The following is a 27,533-nucleotide window of genomic DNA, read 5'->3' as shown; positions in this document are numbered from 1 at the left end:
TGTAACATGCCTGACAGATGCCCCAACAGAAGTAAATACAGAGTGCAGAAGCATCATGGAAAATGGGTGGTAAAGTCCACTGGAGATGGTGGGAGGTGATGGAATCTGCCTCTAAAGGACAGCAGGGGATGGGAAGAAGGCATGAGAGATTCTAAATAAGAGAGAACTTACTAAAATTCAGAAACTATATTTGTAATGTGCTTTCAGGAGATTCAATTGGATCATTCAAGCCAAATGACTGGACTCGGGTCCATAAGAAATGATCCTTTTCCATAATTAATATTACTGGCCAGTTTCTGCCTGACCATATCACAGAGGGCACTACTTCCTGACATCATCAAGGCCCTTTGGGAAACATATGTAGAAGGAATCGCCCTGTTCCGGGAACAGCCTAGCCTTTCTTTGGCACTAAGGAAATAACAGATGTGATTTATTCAGGCTAAAAAATTTGCTCTAAATTATAGACCTTCCTTTGCATGTCTTAAGGGCTTTTTCATGTTTATTTTCAACAACGGTGTATTATGTTTTCTCTGAGCCTTTTTGTCAATAGCGTGACAAAGAGAGCATGAGTGTTTCTAAATTACCTTTGCCTCTTGCATGACTAGAAGAAAAAGTTATGCAGGTTGGATATCTGTGCATTAACAAGAATACGGGAATACATTTATCGCTTTAATTTGGACCTATCCTTTTCTTTTCTTTTTTTTACCAGTTCCATTTACAGTTGTGGGATTTTAATGGAAGGCCACCCATGTTTGGTTGTTATTGCCATTGTTTCTAAGAACAGTGGAAAGGAATCAAAAGGGCAATGAGAAAATGTGTTCTTGTATAGAAAACTCAGCAAAATAAATAAACCAATGAACATAACAATGACAATACTTACCCAGAAGTTAGACCTCAAAAGAAGACCTTATGTATCTCCATGGAGATGGGGATAAAAATAAAACATGAGGGAGCTAACAGTTCTGAAACTGCTGCTTTGTGCCAAGTATTGTGTTACACACTTTCTTTATTTCAGCCCCAAGGCAATTCTTTGCAGTAGGGCTAACTCCTCTAAATCTAGCCCTAGCAAGATTATCACACAAGTCTGTAAATGCAGTAGGTTCAAACCAACATGAACACTTGAAATATAAATCTTGCAGGCTCCCTGCATCCTTTCTACAGGATCTCTAAGATGCAGGAGTGCTTCACCTGACTCACAGCCACCCTTCTCAAGCTCTGGACACTTACTCCATGAGGCCTGTTGCCCATGAAAACCCTTGAAGTTGGGAACTCACCTCAGTTCCCATCTACTGGCTCTCTCCACAAGAAAACTGGTAATCCTAACAAGCATCTTCTCACCCTATGAGGCTCCCAAAGTCATCAGACCTTAAATTGCAAAAAAAAAAAAAAAAAAAAAAGAAAGACAGAAAGAAAGAAAGAAAAGAAAGGAAAGGAAAGGAAAGAGGAAGAAAAGAGAAGAGAAGAGAAGAGAAGAGAAGAGAAGAGAAGAAAAGAAAAGAAAAGGACTTGTTTTCTGTTGTCCTCACTATATTGTGAGCATGCTGAGCTCCATGCAGAGTGTGGGTAAGGACCACGGAGGTCCACCCCCTATGTGTCTCACTTTGACTCCTGGGCACCAAAATTAACCTTCAGAGCCACAGTGCAAGCATCCCCTTCAATTTGTGACCACTGCCACCTTGAGATTAGACACAGCCTTGAGGCTAAGCTTAAAGACTCATCTGACCCAGACTCCTTATAAACCTCACTTTCCCTTCTCCATACTCAAGCATCTGTAAAACCCTCTGCTCTCATTTCCCTTGGGCCAAAATGCCTCATGCCAAGTGATTCCTAGCATGACAGGCCCATGATTTCATCAGATACACAAAGACATCTCTGAGTTCCAACTTTCGCTCACATGGGGCTCCAGCTACAGACAAATGAAGCAACTCACCCTTTAAAGGCTAATAAATTGACCCAGCTGGTAAAGGTTGGAAATTGGAACCTCAGGTCTGCCTAACTTCAAGCCACACCATCTCAGAGAATGCACTGAACAGTTTATGTGGCACCCCTTCAAAGATTCTTTGGTTGTATCAAAGTTCTATTTTCCTTCTGACCTTCAGAGTATATCTCAGAGTTCAATCTAGGCTCTCCATTCAAGATTTGGAGGTCTGAAGCCCAGATAATTCAGGAATACATGTTCTCACTGATTTCTTGCTTGCACATCATCAATCAAGCGGAGGCATCCACTGAATTGATGTCCTACATATGCACCACTTTACAGAAGTTTTTGTCTTTCCCACTGGTTGTTTCATGGAAGCTCCGAAAGGTTGGAATTCATATCATCATGGGCCACAGACTCAAGCCCTGGTTGCCTATAAATTTTCACATCTTTTGGAGCTTTGGGGCAGAGTGAGGCAAGATGCCTATAACTCACAAGGAAAAGACAAGAAGACAGCCTCCAGCTAACATCAAAGATGGCAGAGACAAGCTGATTTAGTCTGTGTCTCCTAAGAATATGGCTAACACATCTGCATGTGGTATGTCAGAAGTTAACAGTTCCACTTGAAGAAGAAAGTTGTTCTGGGGAAGACAATTTTTTACAATTCTATGTGAGCTTCGTTGACAATGTATACTTTCAAAATATTCTGCAGGCACTGCATTGCCTGTTTCCTAGTGTTTCTTTGGTTTTCAAGAGAAAAAGGAAATGCTTCCAATTATATGAGCCAGGCTTGCCTTTGTTTCCTTGGAAGCCAAGCTTATTGAAATAGGGATCCTGAATCCAGCAATCCTGAGAAACATTCTTCTCAAATCCAAATTAAGGCCAATTAAGTTAAAACCCGGCTTAAGACTTAATGCAAGAAGCCAAGGAATGAATGCAAGAATGAATGCAAGGAATGAATGCAAGAATGAATGCAAGGAATGAATGCAAGAAGCCTTGGGGTTCTAGACCATGCTTTTGTCAAGATGAGTTTCCAGAAAACACTTTTGCATGGAAGAATGTCAGCTAATAAATCAAAAGGAAATACAGAATTGGATAATCACCATTGGTCAGCTGATAAGGGCAAGGATTATCAATGATGCTAAGACGTGTAGCCGAAAGATTGATGGGGAATTAGATATTGACCTGATGGCAAAGTATCACTCACAGGCTACAAGCTGGCGACAAAGGGAATGTAACTTTCCAGAGGTGGGGCCAAGCTACCACTGCCTCACTTGTCTCCTGAAGTGATTAAATATGCAGGACACAGCATCGTCCATGACATGTTCTCGACAAAATGTTGATCTTGGATCCACTCAGTGTTTAGTTCTAATTTTCAGCTTAGGCAGGACTTAGAGCAGAACAAGAAAGCTAACACCATGAGGAAGCAATCAGACAATTCAGAAAGAGAAACTTTCAACCGGACAATGAGCCCCAGTTTCCTGAAACTCCTCCACAAGTCAATGTACTGGGGAAAAAAAAAAATAGAGGGAGACTATACGAGATTAAAAACGACTTAAGAAACACAAGAAACAATGTAATGCAGGGGCATTGATGGGATCCTCCTTGAAACAAACCAGCTGTAATATCTGGGGGCAATTAGAGAAATCTGAGAGTGAACTGGCTATTTGATGATCTGAAGAAATTATTATTAATTATATTAGGTGTGAAAATTCTGTGACTATTATGTAGAAAAAATGACCTTTGCTTTTTAGAGATGTATGCTGAAGTATTTGTGGTTGAAATGATACTGTGTCTGTAATTTCCTTTAGATTTCAGCACAACGTTATACTTACAACCAATGTGGTGGGTATATGTGGATAATGTAAACAGTTGTTAAATCCACATAATGGGTAAATGAGGGTTCATTAAACTTCTTCCTCTCTACTGCTTCACACTTTCATGAATATTTTTTTTAAGTAAGCTCTATGCCCAAAGTGAGGCTTGAACTCAGGACCCTGAGATCAGGAATTGCATGCTCTACAGACTGAGCCAGCCTATTTTTAGAAATAGGAGCACTCCGCAGGGCTTTGGGCTCTGGAGGAGAGGCACTCGAGTTTCAACAAGATTCTGCCTGCGGTTGCTTTGAAAGTTCAACGGACACCTATTAGAAGGTGGAGGAGGGACCATAAAGTATCTTCCAAACTGAGAAGTCACTTTGAGACCTGAAAACGAAGCAGGCAACTCCATTCCATTTACAGAGTTTTACTTAAGATAACTTAATGGGGCCCTGGTGGCTCAGTCGGTTGAGTGTCCGACTTCGGCTCAGGTCACGATCTCAAGGTTCGTGAATTTGAGCCCTGCATCCATCCGGCTTGCTGCTGTCGGCACAGAGCCCACTTCAGCTCTTCCGTCCCTCTCTCTCTACTCTCTTCTTCCCCCACTTGCACCCTTTCTCTTAAAAATAAATAAAACATTCAAAAAGTTTTTCAAGTTAACTTACGGACCGAGCTATTCTCCACAAAGTCAGGAACTTAGTGCACAGATTTTGTACAACAAGGGCAGGTGCAGAAGTCACTGTAGTGAGGTCAAAGAGCTTCATATTTAACAGACCTCATGGTGCCATCCGTGTGCCAGAGCGGGGGAGGGGCAGAAACTATGTCATCTCTACTAGATATCTGAAGAACTGTAGGAAAGATGAGAACAAGCCTCCCTGCATTCCGGTCAAGGCACACATTGACCTCCAAGGGGTCTGGAACGTGTAGCCCCAAGGGAGGCCACGGCTCCGGCACGAACAAGATGGAAGGCCAAAGATGGAGTCAGTGTTGCCAACACTCCTACATCAGGGAATCCTGGAAGCTCGCTGCCCTGAGGGCCTCCCATACCGAGCAAGCATTTTACAGAGGAGAAATGGAACTCCAGACAAAGTGACTTTCCCAAATCACGTGGGCAATCTTCCCGCTGCCTCCTCCACCCCATTTCCACTCTACCCAGCACAGTCCTGCAGCCTCTGAGGTTTGGGCCAAAGTGAGGAGTGGGGCTGGGCCTGTAGAAGTGCTGCCCTCAGCCTCACCCGGACTCACGGCTCAAAGCACGGCTGGCGTGCAAGCACTTGCTAAGATAGCGTGTGACGGCGGGAAGGGTAACACAGCTTGTGAGAGCGGGCACCGAATGAGGAAGAGAAATGCTGAAATGCAGCTCCCCTTCTAGGACACTCACTTCACCTCCCCTTCACCAGTTTCTCCGTCTGTGAAATGGAACAATGATCCAAAGGGGGGACCTGGGAAAAGAAACTGCCGGTGACAGAGGATGGCACATAGTAAATGTCAAATAAATGCTATTTCTGTCTCCTTGCCTTTCCCTTAACCAAATGACGAGGATCGAGGCGTATAATGAAAAAAAGATGCAGGGTGTAGTGTTGCGTATCTTATTTAGCCGGGGACCATGTTGGAATTTCGGCTGTCCTGCTGTGGAAATTTTCTCACATTTTCTTTGCCTAGAGAAACATTTGGATATCAAAATATGGACCTCATATTAGCTCAAGAAACCAAAAAAAAAAAAAAAAAGTGTCGGGGGGGGAAGGTCTTCATTCTGTGGCTGCAATAAAGGTTTCCTTCTCTAGCGATAATCAACTCTGCATAATTAAAATCGCTCAGACTGCTGAACTAATTTTCAGACGGAGGTTTCTTCCTGTAGCAACACTTACAAGCAAAGTTTCTACTGTGAATGAATTTAATTGTGAGTCTAATTACAATTTTAATGAATATCTCCAGCCCTGCATGTAAACTTGCTCTCCAAGGCTTTGCTATCTGTTAGGGTATTTTAAGGTCTTTTCATTTTTAATATAAAGGAATGTGTTGGCAAAACGAACGTGTAGTAAAGAAATATTCTTTCTGGTTTAGTTTGGTTTTGTTTTGATGATCAAGTGAGAAAATGTAGAATGTCTGCTATTTTAAAGAGCCTTTTCAGTTTGGGTATTTCATCTTTAGTTTCTGTGTTAAGTGTTCTCTTTTCTTAAGGATGGAGAGAGCACCTTGCAACACTTATGCTCCGTTTGCAATTTGGCATGTATTATCTCGTTTCATGAATGTCCAGAAAATTAGAGTTCCAGTTTACCTTGGAGCTTCATCTATTCTGGAAGTTCAAGGACATTTTATAAAGAAGCAGGAGAGAGGGAATGTAAAAAAAAAAAAAAAAATTCCTTCCTTCAAAATATATTGAAAAAGATATAGAACAGCCAAACCAAGTCTCTTAAGTAATCAAAGATACCTTTCTTTTATTTTGTTGTTTATTTATTTTTGAGAGAGAGAGTGAGAGACAGAGTGTGAGTGGGGAGAGGCAGAGAGAGAGAGGGAAACCCAGAATCCGAAGCAGGCTCCAGGCGCTGAGCTGTCAGCACAGAGCCCAATTCAGGGCTCGATCCCACGAACCGTGAGATCATGACCTGAGCCAAAGCCAGACACTTAAGTGACTGAGACACCCAGGGGCCCCTCAAAGATACCTCCCAAAAAAAAAAAAAAAGAGAGAATAAACCAACAAAATGCCACTTGATTAAAGCCAGCATTTTTTAGGATAAGGAAACCTGAACACCACCCAATATCCAACAACAGACCTCAGTGAAATAAAGTGTCATGTGTTTGAGGACAACTTAGGAACATGATATTTTTCTCTCTTTTAACTTTTATTTTTATTACACAAATAATCTAGATTCATTGAAGGCAAATCATCAACTCTAGGTAATTAAAAAGATTCTTTTTAAATGTCGCCTGTGATGTAACAACCTAATATTAAGTATTTTTATGTGTGTATATACCATAACTATCCATACATACACATAATACACACATTTATGCATGCATGTGTATGTACAACTATACTACACAAAAACCATTTCATATTGCATTTACTGCTCTGTAATCTGCTTTTATCATTTAAGAACATACTGTAAACAACTTTCCATGTCAGTAATTATGCAACACCACAACAGACCGCAAGAGCACAGCCCGAAGCCCATGCGAAGCCCTCTAGGCCACCAGCTTGCATTCCTGGTTCTCACCTTTCTCCTGGCCAGATGGTTTGGAGCTTACTCTTCACTCTTGTTGCCGCCCCCCCCCCACCTCCACCTAGAAGCCTCTTTCCCTGCCCTTTTGTCTTTACCCCTTTGGCTGCTAGAATGCCCCTCCTTTGTGTTGCCATAGAACTGGGGACTTACATCTGGCAGAATCTTGTCTGATCAGCTCAGGACTTAAATTCATGGGACAACTAGCTACTGATTCTAGGAGTTTCCATGAGCAGCTCTGTTCTTATCACTGTGGAAACCAAGTAAAGGTGACACCCCCAGGAATAAACCCAAATCACTTTGTAACCCCACTGTAACTGGAAATCCGCAGAAAGACCCCAGCCTCTAACACCACCAGGAACTCTGCCCCTGCGGCCCCTGTGGTCCCTGGATCCTGGATACATCTGTGCCATCCTCACAGCACGGATTCTTTGGGACCCCACATTTTGGGTATCACTGGCTTCTAATTGACAGGCCATCTGCAGATAGATTTTATGAATTTTTTTTTGAAGTTTATTTCTTTATTTTGAGAGACAGAGAGAGCAAGCAGGGGAGGGACAGAGAAAGAAGGAGAGGGAGAACCCCAAGCAGGCTCTGCACCAATGTGGGTCTTGAACTCATGAACCATGAAATCATGACCTGAGCCAAAACCAAGAGTCAGAAACTTAACTGACAGAGCCATCCAGGCACCCCTGCAGAGAGATTTTTGCTAACGTGAATGTACCAAAGCTCTAAGGGAGTCTGGGGAAGAGACTTCTGGTTTCTAGCTTAGGAGGAATAAACTCTACAGAGTGGAATCTTCCAAATAGATGAAGGGTGTTCAAAGGCTCTATATATACAAAAACAGTCACTAATGTCTACCACTGCAGAAAAATTCCTAAACATCTCATCCTCCAGAAAAGGCTGTGTTGTGCATTTTCAAGACAAATGTTAATTCCAAGTTACAAGTGAAGATAGGTGGACCGCAAATGGTTTGGGTCCTTAAGATCTGGGGGAGTCTTTATTCTGAAAAACCACGGCTTTTAACTTTAAGCTCTAACCACCTCTCTTGTGGACTTGAGGTGCACCCAAATCCTCCCCATTTGCCTCTGTGTTTAACCTGATTGTGTGCTGTTGAGGGAAACAGTCTTTCCTAAATGCTCCTACTCCTTCCTCCTTGTGTTTATCTTGACCCTGACTTTCCCTCACCAGTCCCTAAATGGCCATATGCAAGGGATCATTCTAGAACATGAGTGAAGAGAGCAGACCACCCTAAACAATGGAGAGGACATGGGAAATTCCTTCCTAGAAACATTCCTTCCAGGCCCCTAAAAACACACAAGAATGGAAAAGGAGCTGGGGACTCAAACCCAGGTCTAGCTGGGTTCATGCTGTAGTGTGACGGGGTGAAAACACCAGAACAGAAAAATGAACACAGACAATGGCAAAAACACTTTCATAAAAGAACTTCCGTTTTATTAAATCAGTTTGCTGCTCTCCTAAAACCATATAAATTCTAGGAGGGAGCCAGCAAGTTGTTTCTGGATGAGATTTTGATTCTTTTAAGGGTGAAAGTGAGCATAATAAAAACAGAGAAAAGAATAAATTAAGCTTTCCAAATCTAGGAAGGCCTGGGAAAGCAAACAAAGCAGCAAAAATGCAGGATGATTTGACCCCAGCCAACAATGTAGAAAATTTAGATGGGATTAAAAAATATATATCAAGATAAAAAGTAGCAAACATCACTAACATCACAAATTTCCAAGCAACCGAAATCCGAAATAATAAACCGAAATAATAATAATAATAATAAAAGTCAGCAACTATTGTATATGTGGACAGTAAGAGAAGCCCAGCTGTGGGCTTTATTTCCGCTATGGCTAAAAGGAGTTAGGGGCTTCATGGAGAAACTGAACAGAGACCAATCAAGGGGTCCAGATGGCATAAATCCTTAGGTCTTAAAAACAAAAAATTAGATAATAAACTTACTGAATCATTGTCATTCTCTTTGTAGGTCAAATAGCAGTACAGTCCCTAAATGCCTTTTATTCAAAGGGGTTTTGTTTTGTTTTTCTTTTCCAGTCTTTTAATATAGGTTGAGGGAAATTTTTCCCGAATGAGACACAGTACGTGCCAATCACCAGCGTCCCAACTGAGATCCAAATCCAGAAAAATTATACAACTTAACATGCCGTCAGGGTAAAGCTTCAAAAAGTGATAATGAGATTTCTCCAAGTTGGACCAGTTTCCAGGTTCTCAGGGAAGGCTGCTTTTTCCATGCGGCGCATCGTTGGCTCACACACGGGACTATACACAGGACAACATTGGTTGGAAGGAACCAGCCTTGGTGTCAGGGGATCTGGGGTCAGTCCTCTCTCCCCATCCACGAGCTGGGTGACCTTGGGTGAGTAAATTAACCTCTCTGAGTCTTGTCATCCTGAACTATGAAACCCGGAAAATCAGGCCTATTGTGTCACTCATGTGGAATTTAAAAGTTATAAAATGCCATGAAAACATAAGCTAATGCTATCATTTTTGACTGTTACTATTCTGAGAAAAATCCTGAGATTCTGGGAGCAATGAGAATGATGTTTAGCCCATGCCAGGCACTCTAAAACTTATGCTGGAAAAAATGTTTTGAAATTATAAAAGATAATACTGATTACATTTATGGTAAATTTAAGACATCATAGTGGGGAAAACTATCATTGATTGAGTATCTACTGTGTACCTGACCCTATGCTTAGAGCTTTACATACATACATTACCTGGGCTTTAATCCAATGAAGTTGAATGATATCCCAGCCCCATCCTTCCAAAAGGAGAACTCGGGCTCAGAGAGACTGAGTTGCATGTCCAAGGTCTCATCAGTGGGTGGTTTGCGGAGGTAAGGTCCCACCAGGAGGTCTGAATCCAGAATCTGCCCATTTCAGTGACATCAGGCCCTAGCATGAAAGGCAAAAAGATCAACAAGGCCAATGGAAAACCTTGTATTGATCATATCAATGGAAAGTCAATTAAAATGGAGAATCATCAAAATGATACATGTAAACTGTACATATTTTTACTTTCATTTAATATACATATTAATTCATTTAATAAAATCAATGTTTGAAAGTTGATTAGAAAAAGAAACACAGGTTTTGGAGCATATTTTTGAAGCATGTACATTTTTGTCATAACATAGTTGACTAGCAATTCAATATAACAAACTCCTCCCAGGGCCGCTTTGGCTTCTGAATGATGAGATTTGGCCTCTAGATTTGATATCACACGTCCTTTTCCCTGTATTCTTCGTTTTTTGACTTGTCTGTTTCTGTCATAGCTTGAAGGACTTCTTCCCTGATGCTAAGTTTATACTGCAATAAATAGGAATCATTAGTTCATTGTTATATATCATCTGTCTGTAAATCATTGGAACCGCCAATTTGTCTGGGATAGGTTACTAAACCATGTTCTTAATTATTGTCTTGTAGTTCAGAGTTTTTCCAATACTGTCAACCTCAGGCAACATTTTTCCCTTCTCTGAGATTTAGTAAATGTCGAACTGGGAGTTTCACTCCCCACTAACTGCTACTTTGGGGAAAAAAAGAAAAAATCTCCTTTAACGTTAACAATTTTTAATGATTGTATGTAACCTCTATTCTTGTCTTTTGTTTCTCCTAAAATGAAACTCCAATATTATTTTTAAAAACATTTCATAGCCCCTTGATCCCTACCTTGGAACAAAGAAATGCATTCTGTTATAAAAACCTGGCGCTTATTTAAATCACTTTCTTTATTCATAACCAAAACATTCTATAACACAGGCTTTCAAAGTTTTTGCCAGTAATACAAGGCAAGAGAAATTTTACAACAGTTAGAAATTTCCTATCACGTATAACATATATGCCACACTCACACATACATACATATAAGAACAATTCTCATGAAATGGCTTCACAGCACACAATGCACACTGGTATTTTCCATTCTGCTTTATTCTATTTCATTTTTTAAAATCTTTCTCCCAATAAATTCTATGATCCTCCCCCACTAGAATCAAGACCCACAATTTGAAAAACATTGATAAAGAATTAGGTTTCCAGATGTCTATTGTCTTTTTTTTTAAACTCTTTTTAATGTTTATTTATTTTTGAAAGAGAGAGAGAGAGAGAGAGCACAAGCAGGGGAGGGGCATAGAGAGAGGGAGACACAGAATCCGAAGTGGGCCTTATACTGACAGCCTGGTACAGGGCTCGAACTCACGAACTGTGAGATTATGACCTGAGCTGACGTCGGACGCCACCCAGGCACCCCCAGATGTCTATTTTCTTCAAGTGTTTCCTCACAGAATGAATAAATTCATGGGGGAAAAAATATCAATTTATAGAATAATTCAGGGTCTGTCAACACTGATTTTTGTGAAGAGTTCCTGTCTCGAAAAAAACAATTTATATCTCTTAAATCTTGGAGACTTTTACTTTTGCCACTAATAAAAAGTCAGAATTTGGAATTCCAGAAGCATTGCCATGGGCAGCTGCTGAGAATCTTTGCTGGGACTTCATACATACTGGCACTCGCTTCACCTTTTCTACCATGGTTTCTGGAAAACACCTTATAATTTAGAACTGTTTCAACTCTATTGGAGAGTTTTTCCCTAAGAAAATTTCCCCTATTGATAAGTGACTTTAACTCCTCTGTAAATTTTCAAGCAGCAGATTGATCCACAGGTAATCTGTGCACTCCAGGGCCCAATGCCTGGGTAGCACAGCTTTTTTCTACGTAGAAGTCATCCATCAACTGCTGTAAAGCTTTCAGAGAGGCCAATCTTTTGGTGCAGGGCCAAGGCCTTTTCTGTAACTATTGGTCCACAAATCGGCATTCTGTGTATTTTTTCTTGCATGAGAAAACTCCAATAATATATCAGCTCTGATAATTAGTTTTAGGATTTGTTTTTAAAGTAGAATAAGAATTTAAACATACTTGGAAAGCCATATGATTAGAGCCCTTCTAGATGCTACAGAGTTCCCCCAAACTTTTATAACTTTCTTACCACATGTCATTTGATTGTAGTTCCTTCTTAAGCAGCATTCCCTAAAACCTAAATTATTCAACTGGATTTTCATAGAAACAACTCTTTTTATTATTTTCACACCCATAACGTATTGGCTTATGTAACATTTAATTACATCATACAATGATAATAATAAGTGGACATCGTGTACACAAAATTAGAGAAAGTATAACTGACTCCTTTTTTCAATGTTTACTTATTTATTTTTGAGACAGAGGGTGTGAGGTGGGGGAGGGGTAGAAGGAGAGGGTGACAGAGAATCCCAAGCAGGCTCCCCGCTGTCAGCGCAGAGCTCAGTGCAGGGTTCAAACTCAGGAGTCATGAGATCATGACCTGGGCCAAAACTAAGAGTTGGACACATAACCAACTGAGCCACCCAAGTGCTCCCAACTGACTCTTGATAAGCATACAACTCAGGTGGGAGAATTAGTGCATCTAGACTCCAGCAAGGGGTCTACTGGCAATGAGCATTCAGAGTGTGGTTTGCAGAAGAAATGGAAAGCATTGGGCAATCCAAGAGTAGGTTAAGAAGATATGGGCTAAGAGAGCTTCTCTGTCCCACAGTAAAGGAACAAAGCCATGTGGGAAGAGGTCAAGAAGATCCTAAGACAAGGGGCATCTGTGTGGTTCAGTCGGTTGAGCGACCAACTTCGGCTCAGGTCCTGATCTCACAACTCGTGAGTTCAAGCCCTGTAATGAGCTCACTGTTGTCAGCACGGAACCTGCTTTGGATCCTCATCGTCCTCTCTCTGACCCTTCCCTTCTCTCTCTCTCTCTCTCAAATAAATAAACATGAAAAAAAAATCCTTAAGATTCTTTCTAAAAGAAAAAAAAGAAGAAGAAGGATGTCCCAAAAGAATTAAAGTCTTGCCACTTAGGAGGTGCAAGCCCAGGGTATTAAGGGTTAGGGGAGAAAGGGGGTGTGAAATAAAGAAAGATACTGAACATCACAGTACAGTGCAGCACATAGCTGGCAACTCAAAAGGCAGGTTTACTCACCTTGCAAGATTTCTCTGGAAAGTTCACAAAGACAAACTACATCTCTGGGCAACCCAAAAAAAGGCAAAAGGAGTTGAAATTTATTGACCCTGCTCCTCTCTCTAATCTGCTGGCTTCCACTAGTGCAGGGTCACCCCACATTGAGTTGATTCCTCTATACCTCAAGTGCATCTTCCAGCCCCTCAGCATCCAATCAAGAAACCAGATCCCATATCCAAACAGTAGGACTTTTCAGCCTCAGCCTCAGAAGTTTGAAAGGGGAGGGGCTTAGCATGTGATGCATAAAGGTAATGCAAGTCCGGGGCTTCAGTTCAGACTCCAACCAGCTCAGGGATCTCATAAGGATGCCAGCGAAGGAGGGGATGACATTATCCAGAAAGTGTGCAACCACATGGGAAAGAAGGGGGTGCTCAAGAGAATCTGAGAAGGCACAGAAGGTTTATGCCCAACACAGGAAGCTTGACAGAGAAAGTTTTGCATTTTAAAGGACAGAGAATCGGAGTAAGGATGTTCCAGGTAGAAGGCATGGTGCATTTTAAAAGACCCAATGGGAGGAGGAGGGAGATAAACATGATAAACTGGGTGGCTCAGTCAGTTAAGCAACCAACTTTGGCTCAGGTCATGCTCTCACAGTTCCTGAGATGGAGCTCCACATGGGGCTCTCTGCTGTCAGCGTGGAGCCTGCTTGGAATTCTCTGTCCCCCTCTCTCTCTGATTCTCTCTCTCTCTTTTTCTCTTCTCTCTCTCTCTCTCAAAAATAAATAATTAAAAAAAATTTTAAGACCCAATGGGAGGAAATAGTATGACTTTTTTAATGGAGTGCAAACAGTAACATGCGGCTGGCATATGGGGAAGTATCAGAGAATGAGAGCAGAGGAAAAACTCAGCAGGTCAGATGATGGCAGCCCCATCACACTACTGATTTCCAGAGAGCACACTGTCAGCTGAAACCCCCTGTCTCGTTATCTTTTCCCCACATCCAGACCCAACTAGCACCCAGCCATCCTGATTCCTAGTTCTCATCCACTACTCTACGTGCCCACTAGTGAATACCCTCCCCAAGACAGGGGCGCTTGGGGAAAAGATGGAATACAGATAAGGCTTAGAGAAAATAAAAACTGTTCATTTCTCCCAAATAGTGCAGCCTACATATTTCACAGAATTAATGTTGACAGAATCCACAGAGTTTAGGGAAAAGCAAGAGCCAGAGCTCATATGATTTCTTCCAGCCATTTCAGAGCTCGCAATTTCTCTGCCATTGGTAACCTACCGTGGAGAATTCATTTCATGCCTGTCTACTCTGGTAAAACCTTGGAATGAATTGAATTGTTACAAAAAGGTGAAAATTAGGAATGCCAAGAGTCATTTGATGCAGCTAATTAGCAGTCATCATATCTGCAGTTTTGCACGTGCTCCTGACTTTCTTTACCTGTAAACTTAGTTTCTGAAGTTGTGTCTGATCAAAGAATTGTGAGAAACCCCTTTGCCTGTTGTCAAGGAAAAGGTCTTATCTCTTTACACTGGAGCATTAGAGAAAAATATTCACTTTCAAGTGATCTTTCTGTTATTGGAATTATTTTGATCAAACTAAAAACCTGTAAGCTAGAATTTAGTTCAACTACGTGCTGAGTGCAGAGGATAGAGAAATGAAAGAAATGGAACTGCCCTTCCAGTGGCTTCCACTGCATGTAGATTAATGCTCCTCTATTTCACTACAATAAGAAAAGTTTGGGGGGAGAGGGGGAAGACCAAGCTCCTTGTGTGGGTGGGCGATGTCCTACCTCTCTGACCTTATTTCCATGTATGTTCCCATCACTCAACATACCGCCTTAGTGGTCAGCTCTCATTGTTTCGAACCCATCATGCCTGCTTCCAACTCTAGGACTCTGCATTTGCTGTTCCCACTGCCTAGAATGCTCTCTTCCCCCCTCCCCTACCCTACCCCAAGGTCTTCACAAAACTTCATTCCTTCATGAAGTCATATATCAGATTGAAATTCACCTTCTCTACAAGTCCTTCCTTGACCCACATGTATCATTTAAGATATTTTCACCAACAAGTAACAAAGAAGACCCAGCCAGAAATAGTGAAAACAAAGCTTCACACAACATATAGCACAAGGGAAGGATAGTTCTGTGGTTGGATAAGTCATTGGCATTGGGACTTCATCAAAGACCTAGGTCCTTTCCAACTTTCCACTCTGAGACTTCGAGATGCCAAAAACGCTCCCTTTGGGGTCACAAGTTCTATACATCATGAGGACACAATTGTGTTCACTGAAGAAGATAGACATTTTTCTCTATGCAGTTCTGATGAGCAAGAAAAATCTATATTGGAGGCCTCCCAGCTGCCAACTCTCTGACCACACTGGCCAGGACTTAGTTTTACTCAAACTAATCACTGGCAAGAAGGAAAAGACAACCATGACGGACATTGGGAGGGCTCTGGGGCAAGGTCATATTCTTATGATGACCAGAAGGTAAGCACCCAGAGAAAATCAAAGTTGTGCCAGCAAGAACAAGGAGGAAGGCTGGGGTTGGAGCAGGAATGGCTATTAAAAGACAATCAGAGGGGATGAATCACTGGAATCTACTCCTGAAATCATTGTTGCACTATATACTAACTTGGATGTAGATTTTAAAATTAATTAATTAATTAATTTAAAAAGATAAATAAATAAATAAATAAGTAAATAAATAAATAAATAAGTAAAGGACATTCAGTAGTGACTACAACATCCAATGTTACATAGCCCCAGGCACTCACTCTTTAGCACAAGGAAGCTTTTCATTTCTATATGGAACTGAGTTCAATCTCATATTTCTCTTGTCCACTTATTCATTTATTATCTGATACACGCATGCAAATGTAAGCTGCAGGAGGACAAAGCTGTTGACCATTGCCTCACAAGGCTATTCCTGGAACCAGAAAAATGCCTGACACATAGTGGCACACAAAGAATATTATTGAATGAGAGCATGCATGAATGTACCCATGTACGTACCTGTTCTGCCTTTGTACCCTTTGTGGTAGTTTGGTATTCAACTTGACAATCAGAAAAACCCACCAAAACTAAAGCACTTTGATAACCATGACCTTGGGAGATGGTCACTGAGCTCATAGAACCCATCTTTCCTGATTTCAACAAACCTTCACAGGAACTCAAAACAGAGTGCAACATATTTCTCCTACATTTTTCACTTTCTCCAGGATTTTCTGATTCCATGATGATACCATTCCCCATCCAGAAGCCCAAGGAAGAATCTGTGATATCTTCCCCATTTCTCCTTCTCCCTTATCCACCCCCACATCCAACAATCAAGCCCTGAAGAACTTGAAAATCCATCCCTCCTCTCAATTCACACTGTCACTCTCTCAGTTAGGTCATGTGAAATAAACTCTAATATCCTTGCCAACTCAGCTTTATATGATGCTTTGACTCCTATTTCCTTATTTTCCAGGACTCAGCATTAAAACACAGCTATCAGAAAGGGATTGAGTTCATTATCATTTTGAATTACCATAATATCAAGAACATACTTCATTTCTGCTTTTTCTATCCTCACTAAGGTTACATTTGAGAGGACAAGGAGGAAGAAAAGACAGTTTAAGCTGTTACTTTAATTGGCCATTTCTTAGCAGTGGAAGAAAAGGTAGAACATAGCTCAGGGTTTTTTAGCTTGATACTCAGCCAATTGTGCAGAGTCCAATCCTGTAAAAAATCCATCAATATATAAAATAAATGAAACAAAGAGAGTCCAACATCTTTTATGATTTGGGGATGTTAGCCATGGAGAACTTTTTGCTTTCAAACGTATATCATAATTATTGAGATGATGTTAAAGGAAAATTTATGGACAACATGTGATACCTCCTTTGGTCTCCCAATCAGAAAAGTCCATCTATCCTCTGAATTCCCAGAACCCTTGATATGGTACATTCATTCTCATCCTCTCTAGTACGTGTTAAATTATTTCTAACTTTATTAAATCTCCCCTACTCACCTGTGAGCTCACTGAAGGCAAAGCCTAAGTGTATTAGGGAGTCTTAACTCATTGGGGTCACATACATGAAATGATCATTCTCTTTTCCAATCACTGCTTTCAGCCATACTCTGTTGAAGCCCTGTCTTCCATCCCTTGATGATGATTGGGTAGAATACATCACTTCGTGGTTACTTTCAGTAATTAAAAGTCCTTTCTATTTTAAAATTTCAATTTCATCTTGGATACAAAACTACCCTCCTCAGTCCTATGGGATGGACACACGGTTTAAAAGAAATTGAGGGAGAGGGTGTTTGATCTAATTTTTCACTTCGTCCTTCTTCTCCCTCAAGACAGACCCTTAGCTCTTCAATAGTTGGGACTAGAGAAGAGATGGGGGGAACAGGAAAGGGGTAAAGGTTTCCTTACTCAACTAACATGGTTGAATCCTCTCATTTGATTTGCTGCTTTTAACCAGAAAACCACCCTTTATGTGGTGGGTGTTTATGTGCTGACTCTCCTAAGTGGCTCCCTCCAGGGCCCTGTGAAGTCTCCCCTTCTGTGAAGCACAGATCTCTTCCATGGGAAACATGGATTGCCTCTCTGGCCCCCCCACTCAGCTCCCACTGGTGTTGCAGTCTCCCTATCAGTAAACAGCCTGAGTTGATCCATCCCAGTTTGCTGTGCAGCAGCTTCTCAATCTCCAGGAAAACTACAACATGGGGCATGCCAATGATGAGAGTGCTGATTGCCTGGTTGTCAGCCTTTCCTAAGCCTTGCCAACTCATTCCCATTCCTTTTTCTTCCACTCAAGAGGCAGACCCACTACCAAAGAACAGATCTAACTAAGGACCAAGATGACCATTACCACTTCTTATGGCTAGCTCCAATCCTACAAGGGACTCTGGTGATTCCTATCATTTGACTTTGAGGAGGAAGGTGGGGATAGTCACTTCTCACCTGAACACTCTCCATCAGCACAACCCATAGGCTCTCTCCCTTCTACGTCCCCATCCTCTCCTTTATAGTCTGGGTGAGGAACCAGGGAGGGGTTTTGGTGAGGTCTGTCTTGTCCCCTGTGAGGAGTGCTAGCAGCTCTTTTTAGGTTGCTGGAACCACTGCCTCTTTGCCCTCTACTCTGGACTTGAGGTAGTTCTTCTACAGCCACAGGATGAAGTCCTGCTCAATATCCTCTCCCACAGTATAAATCTTCTACTACTGCATAACAGATTGTTACAGATCCTAGGCTTGAAATAACATACATCCACCATCTCACAGTTTCCATGGGTCAGGAGTCCGGGCACAGTTTATCTTGGACCTCCACTCAGGCTTTCAGAAGGCTACAATAAAGCCATCAGCTCAGCTCTATTTGTATCTGGAGGCTTGACTGGGGAAGAATCTCCTTGCAAACCTACTCAAGTTTTCACAAAAATTCATTTCCTTGCAGGTGTATGATTCAGGTCCATGTTTTCTTGCTTTCTGTCATCCAGGGGCCGGGACTGGTCCTCAGCCACCCTCAGTTCCTTGCCACATGGGTCCTCCATAGGCCCTCCCACAAACTGCAGATCGCTTCTTCAAAACCAGCAGAAGTATCTCTCACTCCAATCTGCTCAGAGTTTTATATAACTTAACACAATGGTGGAAATGATTACCATATTCTGCATATACCAGCTTTACTATATTCTGTTGTCTGAAGAAGTCACAGGTGCCACCCACACTCCAGGGGAGGGGATATACAAAGGTGTATTCACTGGGGGCCCCCTTTGGGCATGTCCACTGTACGTAGGCTTCCCTCCTTCCTTCAATATGTAGATGGCCTGATATGTATAAATCACACCATGATGAGTGAAACAAAAATGATTAAGGCAAGCCCCTATCCTCAAGAAGGTCATATACAAGTGGAAAACACAGTCCTGTGAATGGCTAAATTGTAGCCTGTAATAAATGCCTGCATGTAGTTATATACAAAGCACCATCCAGAGCCAGGAACACTAATTTTACAGACTGAAGATGGGAAAAGTTCACAGAGGAGGTGCTGTCTGCATAGGCTTTTGAAAGAGGAAGGGGACCCACAACGTTTAGCACAGTGCTTTACCTATATCGGGCACTAGCAAATGTGTGTTGAATAAAAAGCTAACACACGTGAACAAAGAACTAATTTTCCAAATGAGCAGAGTGAAGACTTAGGGAAACACCTGACATCACAGCAATTCCAACACAAAAAATTGTGCAGGGTTGGTGTCGAAGGTCAAACTGGCCACATACTGCACAGGCCTTAAGAACTTCAAAGCCTTGAAAAGTCAGCCTCCTCATTCTCTACCTGTGAAGCAGCATGGGTGCCCAGAGAGTACAGAGCAGAGGGACATGGTCTTGGGTTGAAGGACAGGTGAGTACAAGGATGGGGCTCAGGGCAAGGGCTCACCCATCAGAGGAGAGAAGAGGGCAGAGCTGTCCCAGGACTACAGCTAGACAGGTGGTTCTAGACCAGTGAAATGCAGACAGTCGTCCACTTCTAAAAGTTGTATTTTTAGACAACCTTCCTGTTCATACAGCACACACCAACACCATAACTGCCTTTGATCTACCCAGGAAAGACTTTCCTCCATGAGCTGACAAATGAACACTTTGAACTATTTAATACTAGCACTTGCCAAGGTCCATTCTAACAATGTCACCACCTTGGGCTGTACAGTGGTGTTTAATGCATAAATATGAGTGCAATATTGCAAAGATCTTCAAACGGGTTCTGGAGAGCCCCCAGGGGGGCCTCTGAGACCCTGTGTTCCTCTCCCCTTTCCAATCGAGATCACTCCATTTCTGTATGTTTTGCAGACTGGGATCCTGGGAAGACTTTATTTGAAGAGAATTCCATTGTTTGTTTGCTTGTGTTTTTCCACCAAACCACTGTGTTATTACATTTTGTCCTTTTCTTAATAAAAATGGGAAATTGGAAAACGGTCTTGACACAAGTGAGAGAAAACATAAGCCTCATAAACATATTACAATCAAAATTAAGATGGAAATCTTTAAGATCACCCAGAGCAGCCGAGCTTCATTTCAATTCAATGTTTAATGAACGCATCATGGGCCGACCAGACATGTGATTAATTGTGAAGGGAAAGAAGCAAAAGATTAACGTACAAAATATCATCAATAATGTATTGTTGAAGATTATGACTAAAACTAAAGATGTAATTAGGGATTTTATGATATTTCAAGCTCTCTGGAATGGGGCTCTCACCACAACACGAATGTCTGTTATCTTTCACACATTTAAGGTTAACACATACATGTATTTTAGCAATGCGTATGTGTGTACAAACCAGAAGACTATTTGCAAAACCAAAAGTGTTTTCATTAAACTCATGAGTTAATGGCTGCCTCCAGCAATGCATCTTGAATATTCTCATCATCTACAATATACAACATATCTTTTCTTTTGGTTGTAGTTTTACTTTCAATATCCATCTCATAAGGTTGGTTTCGATCCAAATCTGCTTTCTTTAATTCTTAATTCTGGCCTTTGTCTTAGCTAAGAATTTTAATCACTCTAACAAATCAAGAAAAAAAGCTTCAGAAATTCATGGCAAATATCTCTAACACTGGTCCTATTCTCCTTTCCTTCTTGTTTCATTTCAAATTATTCAAGTATAGAGAATTTCTGATAACCACAATAAGAAGCCAATAACAGTGTAGGAGCTTGTTATGAGGAAATACATCTAATGGAGATCTACTTTGCCTTGGCAGTGAGAAAAACAAATTTAAGACAAATAGAATCATTGTGCAGAAGCATGATCTCCCCTTCAAACATTACGAGAATGAGAAATCTAAGAAGCCTTAATGGGCAAATATTTGGATGGGAAGCATCATAAAACCTACTTTTCCAGAATTCCACTGCCTTCCTATGTCTTGCATTTCTTTGCTTCCTGAGTCCTTTCAACAAATAGCCTGTCTCTCTGGAAATATTCAGCAATACAACAAACAAGCATAAAACACCTATCATGGACATTACACTGTCCTAGGTGCTATGTAAGATCCAGAGCTGAGCTTATCTGAGAGTTTATAGTGTATCAGGGGAGCTAATTCATGTAATCTAACAAAATGTAAAAATATACAAGTACTTAAAGAGAGAAAAAGATAAGTTTTTTTTTTTTTGAGAAGGTAGCATTTGAGCTGGTTTTGAAATATTGGTAAGATTTAGACTTGCAAAGATGAAGGCATCCCTAGAAAGGGAACTCATGAATAAACATGCCAAAATGATAAAGCACAAAATAGTTCAGAAAATGAAACCCAGAACTTGGGCTTTGCAAACTGAAAGACTCAGTTTCAAACCCTAGCTGATTAAGCCAATTCAAACATCTTCTTAGAAGGCACAAAGGACTCTTTCCTCCGGGATGTTGAAACATGACGTTGGGATGCAGCCATGACTTCTGCATGTTGAGGCAGCATGTTTTATCCCACACTGCCTCATTCTTTCCCTCCCACCCTGTGCTATGTTTATGCTTAGTTACTGACACATACAAAGCCACCTGCCCAAGGGCATCCATGTTTCAGAGCCTGGATTCAAACTGAAATCTCTATCATTTCAAAACCTCCGCTCAGCCAAGATCAAGCTGCCCACATCCCCTTGCCTCCCCCACTAGAATCTGTCTTCTTGACTTTTAACTATCCTGGGAGCCCAGCATCCACGCATCCCACCCACACCTTGCTAGGCAACCAGCAGCTCTGGGAAAAAAGAAGAAGCTCAAGCTTCATTCTGCCAATTGGCCTTTGTTCTTTCTACTTCTTGGTGCAATTTTAAGCCACAAACAAATAAATAGCCACCCCATGCATTGCCTCCACCTAAACTTCTCATCTGTGTCAATTTATAATAACATATGGAAAATGCCAACTGAACCGAACATTCAACATCTTGAACCCAGTAAAACAAGAAAAAAAATTTAATATCACAATGACCTACGTTACTATGATACATCAAGATATATTCAACCACCATTTGGGAAATATTTCCTCCCATGGCAGGGAAGAGAAAGTGAACACCCCCCTTGCCAATGAGTGATGGGCTACTGCATAGTGAGAGAAGTCACCTTCTGTGACTATGTGTGAAGCCATGAAGTCAGCCCTTTCCAGGTTTCATTAACATGGTATCTTAGCTCAGGCTGCTGTAACAAATTACCACAGAGTGGCTGGCTTAAACAACAACGTTTATTTCTCACAGTTGTGGAGATTGGTAAGTCCAAGATCAGGGTGCTGGCAGGTCCCGTGTCTGATGACAGCCCTCTCCCTGGTTTGCAGATAGTCATATTCTGGAGTAGCCTCATAGAGCAGAGAGCAGAGAGAAAGAGACCAAATTCTCATCCATGAGGACACCACTCACAGATCTAGCACCTCCCAAAGACCCCGCTTCTTAATACTATCCCATCCAGTTAGGATTTTAACATGTGAATTTGGAGCAGACACATATACTCAGTCCATAACATGTGGTCTTTGCAATCACTCTATAAGGAAGGTTGTTTTCATCTTGTTTACATGTGAGGTCTCTTCAGCTCAAAGCAGTTAAGTGATATGCCTAGAGTCATATCACAAATTAGTTACCAAGCAAGAAGCAGAAATTCAAACTTGGCTTTGTGAAAGCCTAACTCCTAACCTCTTGTTCCTGTATAGAGATATGTCCCAGTGTGGGTCCTTCAGAATCCACTCCACAGTGTCTCCCCATCTGACCTCTCCTTTCCAAACTCTGCTTTTTCTACCCTAAGCTCTCTAACTTGCCAAGATTTGAGTGCTCACAATGTGCTAAGTACTGTTCCCAATGATTTAAAATCACTTAATTTTCACAACAGCCTGATGAAGTGGGCGGAGCTGGTGCTCACATATGAATTGTATCCATTCTGATGGGTCAGTGCCATTCATGCCAACCAGTTCCTATATACTTTTAGTATCACTCCTGGAATGCACACTATAATTATGCCTGCCTACGAGATGGGAAAGGTGAGGCTGAGAGAGGTAAGGTGACACAGCCAAGGCCACATGGTTGGGAAGTGGCATCAGCAAGATTCAAACCCAGGTCACTTTGGTGGCAAAGCCCATCCTCACACCTCATTCCACATTTCTCTGAGGCCTCTGCCTATTCCAACGGGGCCTGCATTCAAATAGCTCATCTGCTTGTCATTTACCAACCCCATGAACTCAGAGGAACAGGGAGCTTCTGTGAGCTTATATTTCCTCATCTGTACAATGGGGCTACAACATCCAACGCAAGTATTTGCCATGAGGTATACATCTAAATACAGTCACAAGCATGGCTGCCTTTGGCAGTCACTGAATTATTATTGGTGGTGGTGGTGGTGTTACTTGTTATTGTCATTTCAAAAAAAAACTTCAAAAGGCGTTTCAGATTCCTTATGACCTATTTACCTCATTGTTCCTCAAACTTAATGTCTTCCTGGGCCCCTATCAACAATCACATAAATAGGAAATGTGTTTCCACTTTCATGCTCCTGATCACATTGTTCTCAGTCTGCCTTTCCCATCTCTCTACCTATGGAAAAAGTTCCTAATAAATGTCCAACTCAGTATCAATGCCACCTTTCAAAAGAAGCTTTCTCCAATCCCACCACCAGAATTAATCATCTTAAATTACCAGTGCACATCACTTTTATCTCCAGTGAACAATTTTTTTCATTTACTTTTCATTCATTCATCTCCCAAAGGGCTACAACCTCATCGTTCACGTCTGCATCTCCCACAATATCTAACTGAATACATAGAAGAGAGAAAAGGAAGAGAGGGAGTGAGCAGAGAAGAGATGGTCCAGAGATGAGCCCAATGGGGGATAAGATAGGACAGATGCTGGGCAGAGCCCAGAGAGGATGTCTGGCTGGCCAGAGCTGTTGTGTCACCAATATCCTGGGTATCATGCATTAAAATAAACCTTGTGGGCTCTAGTCAGCCATGTGGATACTAATTAGCTGGGTGATTTTAATCAAGTCAGTTTACCTCTCTGGGCCTTGGTATCTTTAATTGTAAAATGAAAGAAATGCACTAAGTCTCAAGGGACTCTTCCAAGACTGAACTCCATGCATCCATGCCCCACCTCCAGACACACTGCCATCACACATAAGCTTGCAATGATCATAGTGTGGTGTCACTGCCTGGCTCCTCCATGAAACTCTGAGCTCCTGCAAGAGATGTATCGTGCAGTGGATCTTGTTGGCTACTGCCTCCTTTTCACTCAGCATTATTTTGCTGAATGTATGAATGAATGATCTGAAGGAATGAAGAGTTCCAGCAACCCCAGAGCAGAAATCTGGACCCAGGAAGAATTGGTACAGCAGTGATTTTATGGCTCCTGGTGACAGAGTTGGATGTGAACAGGCTGCCCATATTTCCCAGTTTGCTGGGACAGTTCCGTTTTTGTCTATTGTCCTAGTGAAATTATTATAGCATCCCCTTTTTTCCTCACAAGGGTCCCCATTGGATGATAAGTTAAACGGTCACCCAGGAATGAGGGAACTTAGTGTTTTCAGTACTGACCATGCACCAGATGCCTCGATCAGCCATTCTCCATGCATGTTCTTTTTCAATCTACCTCAGAATCCTTAATATGAATGTTATTATCCCCATTGTCCAGATAAAGAAATTGAGGCTCAGTAAGTTGATACAAATGGCTGAAAACCTCAGAGCCACTAATAAGTAAAACCAGACTCATATCCCAGACTACCTGAATCCAAAGCCCTGCACTTTCTATGCTGCCATGTGGTTGGATCATGGGGAAGATTAGGAAATGAGAAAGGTCATGGTTCTCTAGACTCAGGGTGAGATTTTTCCCACTCTTAGCTCTTCTGTTACATTCCCTCTATTTCTAAATTCTTTCTCCACTCCCAAACCCCAGGATGGCCACAGTTTCAATTTTGGTGAAGTGGTCACATCTCTCCTCTTTCCATCACTCTTTTTCTGCTACCTTAGGAGACTAAAGCTGTAAGAGAGTACTGTGCTCTATAACTCAGAAGGAGCCACAATGTTGTTGAGTATAACACATGGCAGGAGTTAATATTCATGGTGCAAGAGAGGATGTGTGCAGAGAAAGCAGACTCAGAGGCAGAGCAGCACTGGGGTTTCTCCCCAGACGCAGCTACAATGGAGAAGGACGTGGGCTTTGTGGGTCCACCTGTGTGGGTTTGAGTCCCGATCAACCACTTCTGCCTATTTGATGTTAGGCTAATTAGGTAGCCATTCACAGCCTCGGTTTCCTCATCAATAACCACCCATTGCCACTTGGTCAGAAGACTTGTTCTCACCAGCCACTGGTTGACAGGGACAGTGCAGTTAAAGCTTAGGGTCTTAGGGCTCCCCTGCCCATGAATGAGATTCCCTGGGGCAAATCCTCTGTCCTCTCCCTGGTTTCCAATGCATCCTCTGGCTAGAACCCAAAGACTCTTGAACCTCCCTCCCTCCAATCTCTCCACCATCTTTCCTGGTCACCCTCTCATTCTGAGTTCGTGGCAATGGCCTTCTGCTTTGCCCTTCTCCCTTCCCTCCACCAATTTATTCTCCACTTGGATTCCAGATGGATTTCTTTTAAAGTGCAAATCTATTCATATCACTTGCCTACTTAAAATTCTCCAGTCGTTTCCTCTTGCCCTCAGAATCAGTTCAAACTCCTTGGAGAGAATTACACAGCCAGGGTGCCCTCACCCCATCATTTCCTGCTCTCCAGCCAGAGTGAACGTCTCTTGGTTCCATTAAGGGGCCACACTCACCCTTGCCTCAGGGTTCTCATGATATTTTTCTCTGTTCCTGGAATGTTCTTCTCTCCTGCCCATCCTCCACCCCACTCACTCACTCACTCATTCCTCATCTGGTTAACTCTTTCAGGCCATTTAAATCTTAGTCTGAATCTTGCCTTGAGGATGAGTCTGTCCTTACCTTGTATGCCAACCAAGGTCACCCAATTATGGGTGTCAAATCCCCTTGTAAAATTCAGGACACTCTGAATGACTCATTCAGGGCTCTCTTCACCTCCAGACTGAACCCCCATGGGAGAGGGGACCACCTCTCACTTGCATCCTGCTATATCCCTACACAATGAGGAATCAGAGGCAAGGCAGGAATCCCATTTGTTCATCCACTCACTCACTCATTCATTCATCAGTTCTTTCCATTGTGGTAGAGTGGGCATTTCTCTCCTCTTTCCATCACCTGCTCTCTGCTACTGCCTACAAGAAAGGACTGTGCCTTGAACTCAGAGAGGAGAAAGACTCACAGACTCTTTGAGAGTATCACCTACCAGAAGTCGACCCTTAAAGTGTAAGAGGTTAAATGTCTTTAAGGTCTTGAAGCCAGACCTTGGTGAGGACTTCTCTGCCTTTTCCCTTCCTTTTAATGGCAACATGTGAAATCCTCAGTCTGCCCCATGCCCCTTCCCAGCAGTGGGACCATGTGGAGCAGGGAATGACACAAGTTTAAGGTAAGACACTGGAAGCAGGCAGATTTAAGAAAAGAGTAATGGATGAAAACGGGCAAAGGCTCGTGTGGGAAGAGAGGGAAAGGAAGAAGTTCTGGGTGTGTCCTAAGAGACTCCAACTAAATCCCCCATCTAGAATTGGACTAGAGAAGCCATCAGAACATCTACCCCCCTGTGGATTCTGGATGGTTTAGAATATTTGTAACTCTTAGGCCTGCAATAAAAGACTGATCTAAATGTTTGCCCAAATTCCCTGTATATGCTCATAAAGGGCTGATCATTTTGTTTGTAGTCCTCCTTTGGCAAACACTAGTGGCTATCCACCAGAATCCATGTATTCCTTCTTCCATAGGAATAAAATTTAAGCATGGGCATTTCTAGGTTATGCCCACATTTCCCAGACCTCCTTACAGCTAGCTATGCATGCTAAGTGCACGACTAAGTTTAGACCAATGGGATGTGAATGGCAGTGACATGTGGACCTTCTGCACCATCGCCAAGTCACTGGTCCTAGAGAGTTTCTAATTCCTTTACCATGAACAGCATCACAGGGGGACCATGCAAATGAGGACAAAGCCTTAAGGAATGCACACCAATAACATGAAAGAAAGGAAACTGGGTCCATGAATGGCCACATGAAGTACAGCAGCACATCAACCCTTATTATTCACCTCAGGGATGTTTCATGAGAGTACAATATACTCCTCTTTCTTAAGTCATGGTATTGAGGGTATCTTTGTTACAGCAGGTTAGCCATTATCCCAATTAACAGATTTCGGGCTTGTTTCTTTGTTTTCCACATCAAATGTGTAGAGCTGGGTTTTCAAATCATTGGATGTGTAAAGCAACAAGGAACTTCCAGAATGTGTGTTTTCTCTTAATACCATATAGTAATCCTAACAGTGCTCCCTTGGGACTCACTTAACCAGGCAAAGGCACACATGTTGAATTTCATGCACATTGAATTTAGATGCATTTTGAGGCTCTTATGAAAATATATACAAATTATATCTATATATCTATCTGTTATAGCACAATTGATATGCAAATGACATTCATGTTTTAGCCCAAAATCTGCCTTCCCCAAGAAGTCTTCC

The 27,533-nt window shown here is 41.9% G+C and overlaps 1 long non-coding RNA gene across 1 annotated transcript in view; it reads right to left on the bottom strand.

The window, feature by feature from the left end:
* LOC123596138 overlaps positions 1-27,533 on the bottom strand; it is a 50,767-nt gene that overhangs the window by 17,623 nt on the left and 5,611 nt on the right. The window contains exon 2 of the long non-coding RNA XR_006711552.1: positions 9,704-9,880. This is a non-coding gene — a long non-coding RNA (uncharacterized LOC123596138). The remainder of the gene's footprint in view (positions 1-9,703; positions 9,881-27,533) is intronic.

This window comes from Leopardus geoffroyi, chromosome B1, assembly GCF_018350155.1.
Source record: "Leopardus geoffroyi isolate Oge1 chromosome B1, O.geoffroyi_Oge1_pat1.0, whole genome shotgun sequence".
In the NCBI taxonomy this organism is placed as follows: domain Eukaryota; kingdom Metazoa; phylum Chordata; class Mammalia; order Carnivora; family Felidae; genus Leopardus; species Leopardus geoffroyi.
Note: the sequence above shows the minus strand (reverse complement) of the source record. Positions and strands in the feature narration are given on the sequence as shown.